Source organism: Humulus lupulus, chromosome 9, assembly GCF_963169125.1.
Source record: "Humulus lupulus chromosome 9, drHumLupu1.1, whole genome shotgun sequence".
NCBI classification, from domain to species: domain Eukaryota; kingdom Viridiplantae; phylum Streptophyta; class Magnoliopsida; order Rosales; family Cannabaceae; genus Humulus; species Humulus lupulus.
In genome coordinates this window covers 170,757,291-170,766,813 of record NC_084801.1, presented here as the reverse complement: position 1 = coordinate 170,766,813, position 9,523 = coordinate 170,757,291, and the positions used below count along the sequence as shown (strand labels likewise).

General features: G+C 32.0%; 1 long non-coding RNA gene across 1 annotated transcript; it reads left to right on the top strand.

The window, feature by feature from the left end:
- Positions 1-5,412: 5,412 nt before the first annotated feature.
- Positions 5,413-6,202, top strand: LOC133802449 (uncharacterized). The gene is made up of 4 exons (XR_009877347.1): positions 5,413-5,569; positions 5,647-5,751; positions 5,844-6,013; positions 6,093-6,202. It is a non-coding gene; the product is annotated as an uncharacterized LOC133802449 (long non-coding RNA).
- The last annotated feature ends 3,321 nt before the right edge of the window (positions 6,203-9,523 follow it).

Below are 9,523 nucleotides of genomic sequence, written 5' to 3'. Positions count from 1 at the left end.
ACGTAGGTCATTACCATTCATTGGGGCCGAACCACTATAAATCATCTGTGTCATTTCTTTGCCATTGGATTCCATTATTGATTATCATCTCATTTCTTGTCGTATTTCTGACTCCGTGTCGTTGGCCAAATCGAGGGTCAACATCAAGAATTAAAGATTTATGTTTTAAATTATGAGAATCAAAATAAATAAAAAATTTGATCACCTATTCATTAATATTGAAATAAAACTTGAAATAAAACTTGTCAAAGTAGTAACTAATAATTTGTAATATTACCAAGTAAAAAAAAAATTAAAAAATTATAATAATAGTTAATTAAGATATTATATTAAACTAATTAGTATTTTTTTCTTTTCCAAAACTTATAATAATGATTTTTAATACAAATAAATAAAAATAAAATAATCTTGAAAATTAGGTCACCCGCCCAAATCCCTCCCTTCCCCTCATCGTCTTCCCCACGATACTAGTGCCCAACACCCACCCACCCCTTTCCTTGTGTGTGGCCTACCATTCTTGGCACTGCCCAACCTCTCCTGGCCTCTCTCCCCCGCACCGCCCATCTACTGAGTCAGCGAAGGACGACGTGCGGCCTCCACTCAGCCGCCCAGCTTCGACCTACTTCCCTTGTCGCCGCCCTTTACTAGCCTCTCTCTCTCTCCCTCGTAGTTTATATCCATGAAATTTTGGTATTTCTTTTCTACAATGAGTTTTATTTTTCTGCAATGGTTTTCTGGTAATTAATATACAAATACGTGTTTATTTTATTGTGTGTATTTACAATACCTATATATCTTTTATTAAATATTGATAGTTTTGTTGAAATTTCTTTGACTGTGAAACCTATTACTTGTGATTCATTTGTGTTTAGTGGATGAAAGTGTTGATAGAATATTTATTTTAGTTATGTCGTTAATGTAATTAAGGTGTTTGATTGAATTCTTGAATGATAAAAGATATAGGCTTCTATTTATTTGGAGATGCGGTGTGGTTCGATGTAATATTGTGTATAAAAGAGAAGTTTGTTTTTTAAAAGAGAAACATAAAAGAGAGAAGTGGGGTTCTGTATAGTCAAGTTAAAAGGATTTGAAAGTTGTTATATCCAGATATATTTATAAGACTCTCCAATATAGTAAGTTTCCTTAAAAAAAATTCCTCTGCGTATATATATGTATTGTCTCCTCTTGCTGCTATGTTAATCTCTTACATCTTGCTCCGGTCTTTCCTTGTCTCCATCTTACTCCTATCTTATTTCTCTTTAAATTATTTAAGGCCTTCATCCAATTTGCATTTTTGAAAGGTAATTGCTCTAATTTATTTGATGCATTTGTTTTTGGCAGATTATTGTGCTTTTCAAAATAATAATTTTGTTGGGTTTTCTTTTTTCAAATGAGGGATCTTTTGCCTTTTGGTTCATTGTTGCTGAGTTGAATGCCAACTCTTATATTCTCTTGTGTTAGGTTTAGGATTGTATTTTCTAATCTTTGAATCTGAGAAATTAGTTTAAATATGTATTAGTTATAAAATTCATATTACAAGTAGAAATAGTGAAAATGTATTTTTTTGTTGTAATTTCTTTGATATTTTTAGTATAAATTGGAATGTTTCTGAAAAAGTTTCCAAACTCTCGTAAGCGGATTATTTACGATTCTATTATAACAAGACTTTTATATGTAAAAGTTTCAAACTGGGATGCATTTTCTAGTGATTTATTTTGTATTCAACCTATACTCCATTAAAAAAAAACATTAGTTTCAGATGTGATGGAATTGGTATTTAAGACATACGTTAGGACTTAATGTTTATTAATGATTTGAATCTCACTCTATTTGATGTGCTCATTATTTATATTTACTTTCCAGCACAAATATAAGTAGATTGTAGATGACCATGTTTTTTCTCAAAAATGAAGAAAAAAAGATGTGAGAAATAGATCGAAAGTGTTATGGTCTGTGAAATTTTTAATAAGGGCTTTAACTGCCAAATGATAACGTATTCAAGCAGTCTTTGTGGGATAAGGTGGATGAAGATATTCAAAATGGTACCATAGTTTGACAAAACAAGTTCCTACAAATTTTAATTGTTTAGTTGTACTTCACCATGTTTCTAACATTTGTCCTTGGCAGTCATTAAATTTTTTATGGAAAAAAGCAATTAACTAAAAAAAAAATGTGGTTCAACTTGTGGTTTTGAAGCCATGAATTTTTTCTGAAGGAAACAAAGTTCATAGGCTCTTTTCATTTTCTATGTTTTTTAGCCATGTTTATATGTTTAGCTTGTCTGGACTCTTGAACTCACAATCACCAAAGGGGCTGATGCTTAATGGTTGTCAATTTCTAGCTTAAATGTCACTGTTTTTTAGGTAAGTTCAATATTGTCTTTGCCATTTATTGGATCTTTATCCTCAACTTTCTTTTTAGCCATGTTTATATGTTTACACTTGTTGCTATATTTGGTTATGTTTAACTGGGCACAAGATCACAACTGTTATTTTCTTGTCATTTTTAGTGTTCAAGTAAGATATATATATATATATATAAGGTCTTGATTAATTTCCCCACTGCATCTCTTTCTTGCCCACTCTAATCCTATTTGTTATATTAGAAGGTGAGCTAGAACAAATAGCGAATGGAAAAGGTTCAATACACCTATATTCTTGGTGTAGAATAATTCATATAATGCATATATTTATTTGTGGAATATGTTTCAGTGACTCTTAAACTATTGGTTTCAACTAATTTTATGTTATCTTCTACACGTATAATTAAGTTTCTTTTCTTAGCTTACTAAGAGTCCAGTGCACATTTTAATGTGTGAGTGTGAATGTAACTTATAGTTGATATATATGATACTAGGTTTTCTACCTCAAAATGAAATTGCTAAAAAATCCCTTTCACAACCTTGAAGTAGAACTAATGACATAGAACACTTTAAAGATTGTTGCAATTAAGCTAGTTATAAAAGAAGTTATCCCAATTTTTTCTTAGATTTGATTTTTGAAATGATTTGCTCTGTTTTTCGTTATTGTGAAATTGAATGATTTCATATTTCAATGCACTTTTGATCAAGTATTGGTAGTTTCTCTTTATATTTCATTATTGAGTGGCTTTTTGTAATTTAGGAAAGGAATCTAAGAAAGTTTGATATTATAGTAGAATCTTACACCTAAATAGGGCAGTGATATTATTGGTTTTTCTCGTGCTTCAAAAGAGTCTCTCTACTTTTCCTGAGCTATAAGTAGAGAGAATGAGTTGTGATGAAATAGGAAAGGAAGGGATCACAATTTAATCGTATCTTGTAGCACATTTTTCATATTTATGTAGTTGGGTATTTTCTTGGGAGGTCAATAAAATTTTCTTTTAAAAACCTTTAACCTTTTTCCTTGACTTTGGTGGTTAGAATAGCAAAATCCCACAATCTGAAATCTGTTGTTAATTGGGTTAATTCTGAGTTGATAGATCTTGTCTGTTGAAAGACCTCCGTTTTTGATGTTTGATACATCAATGGCAGGGATTCAAAAATCTTACTTCTCTCACTAAGCTTGATCTATCTGACAATAACATATCAACACTTCCCCAGAGTTGGTAAGTATAAGATGCCTTTCAGGATTTGTGTATTGGAAGCATAGTATAGTAACATCAGCAAGTTTGAAATAATTTTTCTTGCAATTTTATGTGTCTTGTCTATTGCTTTGTGAAGTTATTGTGTGTGTCTTGCACAATGCTATAAGAAACCCAAACTTTTGCTCTTGCTGCAAACTACTACGAGAGGCCTATTTATATGTACATTATCGCAAATGATACTTATTGCATGTGATAGAGAGTATTTGCAAGAATTATGAAATTACATTTTGTTTCATGTTTTTCGTAGTAAAATATGAAACTTTGTAAAGTTAACTAGTAATAACTTCTATATGCATATTCATCCCTTATGCATCTACCGACTGGAGTTGTCTTGTAAACCATATCATATTTGTCCAGATCTGATATGTTACATTATTCTAAGCTAGTAAATTTCTTTTCATGGTTTGCTTGAACCCAGCTTGCAGGTTTTAAGACTTGATGGAAATTTTTTGAGAAGGTATGCTACATTTTCCTTTTATATCTTCAAGCTTCTGTGAGAAGCATGTTCTTAATCCTATTGATGTTAGTTGAAAAATTTCTTAGCATTGTCTTTAAGTGACTTCATTTTTATTGATTCACTTGTGCATGTCTGTATGAGTTATTTTTGCCAAATCTCAAACCTGTAAACGGGGCTTGGTCTACAAGCTTTGAGGTAACTGCATATTGCAAAATGAGTCCTTGTATATTGATAGGGAGGTCCAAGAAAATAAGAATAATAACTGTGGAGATAGACAATTAGAAGTCCAACCCTACATTATTCACTTTGCTAGGAAAATCGTAAGGAAGAAAAACCAGCAATCTTATTAAAACATTTATAACTATATATATATCATGTGTGAAGACTTTAATGGTTTTGACTTGGTAGCGTATAAATTTCTTGAAGACGATTAACAGAAAATTGCTATTAATGTATACGGTTTAGATTATGATTTTAACTATATTACGTAGCATGATTATTAAACAATAATGATTTGATAGAAGATATAATTGTTTGTGTACTTTTTGCATGTGGGGTGAGACTGCCATGATTCAGTTTTCATTATTATATTGATCTATTTTGTAGCATCCGAAGGACAATCTTAGATAGAGGAACCAAGGCTGTCTTAACATATTTGAAGGACAAAATTACAAATCTCTAGTTTAGTTGCAATTCTATCCTGACATCTCTCACTTTTTGATTTGCCAGAATTCTTAATTTGAAGACCACGTGGTTCTTTACATGGTTGGAGTGAGCGTGACATTTGTGACCTTACGAATTAATTTATGATTGTTTTTGTCGTTTTAAATATCCCAATGTTTGACCATGGGATTGTATTTGCTGTTACTGATAATAATTTATTTTCTCCACGTAAGCTATGCCTATGTGTTTGTAAAATATTATGTGATTGGTTGTGTATTCTATTCTCGTTGTTGTTATTGCAAATTCTCTTGTTTGCAAATTGTACATGCTTTGAAATTACAGACATTGTTTCATTTTGTGCTCGTATACAGATTACACAGTAATGCCATCTTAAATTTTCTTTATTTTTCCTCAGTCTTACCACAAGAACACTGGTAATGTTGTAAATTTTCCAATAAAACGCTTATATATATTATGGGCAGCCAATATACCTTATATATATCACATGAGGATATAGTACACTTTGGACTTGTGGAAGAATTCGGCGCGTCTTGCATTTCATTCTATATCAGGTAAATTTTAAGTTAATAAACATTATATAAATTAGTTTCTTTTTAAGTATAAATATAACATCATTAACTTTCATGTGTGTAGTATAATATATTCCGAGGTGTCTGATAGAGAAATATCACACTTTTTTGGTTTCATTGAGCCATCGTGGTCATCGAGAATTAGGGCAAATATGGATAATCGGGCTGAAATTATCTCAGAGTGTATCAATAACACAGTGATGGGTCAACCTTGGTTAATGACATACCATTTCTTGTAAGTAAAATTTCATTTAATATTAATTTTACTTATACCTTATGATGTTTATTTTAATAACTTGGTTTTAAATGCAGACGTCACTGGATGTTAGTGATCATTGATCCAGATGACCATACTTGTTACTATCTTGATCCACTTAGAAAATCTCCTCCAAATGATTTGAAGAACCTTATGAACAGGTAATACATTTGAAACGCATTTTAGAATATAATATGGTTATTTAATATGGAAATAAAAAATTAATATGCTCTTAATATTGATGTATATATAGTGTCTCTTCACACATTAAGTGAAAGATAGGAAGGAATAAAAAAAAATTACAAGTGGAAAATAGTCAATTGCCCTCGTCAAACATCGTCAGTAGAGTGCGGCTTTTATATCATAAGGATGATGAAGGACTATTGCTTGAATGAGACACCCATGCGATGGCTAACTAGTAATGTAAGTGTATTTATAATTATTGAACTACAATTCTATTGAATTTAATTTCCGACTTAGTTTTTTATTTTGTGTTTTGTAGTGTGGTGGGAAGAATACATATATACTTGGCGAAATTAATGAAACTCGAAATGAATGGGCAGCTAAGCTTCTTGAGCAGATGAGTCATAGCTAGAGTAACTTTTGAAATCAAAATAATATTAATTTTTGTTTTTAGTTAGCACTTACATAGTTATTGCAAGTGTATATTTTGATCTTGTAATTTTTAGATTTGGAACATACTGAATTCTATTGATTTTGTTTGCCTGTTGATTCTGTCTGAACTATGTTGTAATTACACAGGAAATTATGAATGAATATAGTGGTTGAAAATAGAGAAATAAAAAAATTCTCATATTCTACATGGGACATCGGTCTCCACAAAACTGTCGTCTTATGTATGGCAGGGGACGATGCTTGCACATAAATTGTCATCTCATGTACTGTAGGAGGATGACGCGTGAGTAGGAACTGCTGTCTTATTTACTATAGTGGATGATGCTTGCACAAAAACGGTCGTATCATGTACCACAAGAGACAATATTTGTATAGGAACCATCGTCTCATGTATGGCAAGTAATGACGCTTTTATTTAAACTGTCGTTTCATGCTTTACATGGCATGACATTGCATGGGACGACGATATTAGAACCGACATACGAGAGTCCATACGATGGTTTAAAACCATTGTCCCATGTCAATTTTGTAGTAGTGTCGGTGAAAAACTTGAAGAGAATGTTTTGGTTCGAAAAATTGATAGAGTTCTCCCTGACAGATTTCAGACGAAGCTAACTGCAATTGAAGAAGCAAAAGATCCAGACAAAATAAAAGTAGAAGAATTGATGGGTTCACTCCGAAATTTTGAACTAAACCAACAAATTAGACAAAAAGGTAAGACAAAAGAAATCAAGGAGAAATCTATTGCCTTGAAATCTTCTAAAGAAAAGAAGGAAAGTTCGGATGATGAGGATGATGAGATGGCTCTGTTGACAAAAAAATTCCGAAAATACATAAAGAAATTGGGAAACAAAAATGGCATATCCAAAAACCCAAAAGGTAATTTTTCTAAACCCTTTGAGACTAATAAAAAGGGTATTTAGTGCAGGGAATGTGAAAGATTTGGACACATTCAATCTAAGTGTGCAAATACCTTAAAGGAAAAGAAAGTCATGACAGCCACGTGGAGTGATCAAGACTCTGAACAGAGTGATGAGGAAAAAAATAGTGTTGCCTTAACCTCTGTTCACAAAGGTATGGTTTTCTCTTCAGTTGATTACAAGGTTATGTTATGCCTTAATAATTCTGTTTAGAATAATGAGAATTCTGACATTGATTCTGATTTAGATGAGGAGTCATTGAAAGAGTCTTATAAAATAATGTATGATCAATGGCTGAAAGTGTGCTCTGAGAATCATCTAATGGCTAGCAATAATAAAAAATCTGTTGAAAAAATTGAAGAACTTGAGATGATTATTGCTTCCAAAAATGATGAAATTAATTCTTTGAGTAAAGAAATTGATCTTTTGCAAAAATGTGTCAAAATGCTTAATCCTAGATCTGGAATATTGGATGATATTCTTTTTGCAGGAAAAAAGGCTGGTGACTATAGTGGATTAGGATCTAATGGATCTGAATCCTCAAGAAAAATAGTTTTTGTAAAATCTATGAATTATCCGACTGTTGTGCCAACTAATCGTTTTGCAGGAACACGTCACTCTGCAGAGACCACAAAGTTATCATCTGATCCAACAGATCTACAACTAAAGAAAATTTCTTCAAAAAGAAACATTGGACAATTTGTACCATTTTGTCATTTTTGTGGGATGAAAAGACACATAAGACCTAAGTGTTGTTCTCTTTTAAATTTGTTTAAAAAGAATTATGTTAAACACTTTGGTAGTATGAATCAATTCTTGACCAAGAGAAATTCAAAATAAAAAACAATATGGGTCAAGAAAGTTAACTCTGTTTGCTTGGCTACCTTTACCTGTCATAAAATGCATGCATCTAGTTCATGGTACTTTGATAGCGGTTGTTCAAGACATATGACAGGTAATGCCAACATACTTACCAACTTCAAATCCTTGAAGTGTGGAGTAGTAACATTTGGGGATGGAGTGACAGGAAATATTTTAGGTAAAGATACTCTAAACATTGAAGGGTTACCAAAACTGAAAAATGGGCTTCTTGTAGATGGGCTGAAAGCCAACTTAATTAGCATAAGTCAAATTTGTGACCAAGGTTTTCTTGTTAATTTTTCGCATGATAAGTGTAATGTTATAAATCAAAATGGTGATATTGTTCTCAAAGGTTCTCGTTCTTTGGATAATTATTACACACTCACACAAAAATTCACATGTCATGCGTCTTCATCAAGTTTTAATATTACTGACTTGTGGCATGAAAAACTTGGACATATAAATTTTAAAAACTTGAAAAATATTGCTAATGCAGGTCTCATTCGTGGTATACCCAAGTTGGGTAAAGAATCGCTTGGTAAGTGTGAATCATGTCAATTGGGAAAACAGTTGAAAATTTCCCATAAAACATTGTCTGATATTAATACTTCAAATGTGTTAGAATTATTGCAGATGGATCTCATGGTTCCCATACAAGTTGAAAGTATTAATGGTAAGAGATACATTTTTGTATGTGTGGATGATTTTTCTAGATTTACTTGAGTAGATTTCTTAAGAGAAAAATCAGATACATTTGAAGCTTTTCAAACACTATGTACAAGACTTAGAGTTGAAAAAAATTGTAACATTGGAAAGATTGTAAGAATATGAAGTGATCATGGTAAAGAGTTTGAAAATTTTGTTTATGATGAATATTGTAAATCTTTTGGAATTTTACATGAATTTTCTGCTCCCAAAACCCTTGAACAAAATGGGGTAGTGGAACGGAAAAATCGTACTTTGCAGGAAATGGCCAGAGTTATGCTAAATAGCAAAAAACTCACTAAGAAATTGTGGGCTGAAGCAATTAATACAGCTTGTTACACAATTAATTGTGTTTTTCTGTGTCCAGGTAAAAATAAAACTCCTTATGAAATCAGGAAAGGTAGAAAACCCAATGTCAATTATTTTCATGTATTTGGGTGTCTGTGTTATATTCTTAGAGATCGTGAGAATCTGGGCAAATTTGATGCCAAAAGCGATGTGGGAGTTTTTCTTGGATATTCCACCAATAGTAGGGCTTATCGTGTTTATAACATGAGAACCTAAACTATTATGGAATCAGCTAATGTGGTTGTAGATGATTTCAAAGATTTTTCTGAGTACTCCCATGAGGAGGAAGTTGACAAGCTCATTGATGTTCAACATCATAAACAAATGGCAGATCTGATAGCACAACCTTCGGAGGTGACAACAGCCACTGCTGATGTATCAAATGTTGATTCTGTCGACACAACAACTGGACAAACAGAGAAGGAAAATCCAGTTATTTCCTCTGACTCCGTTAAAAAAGAAC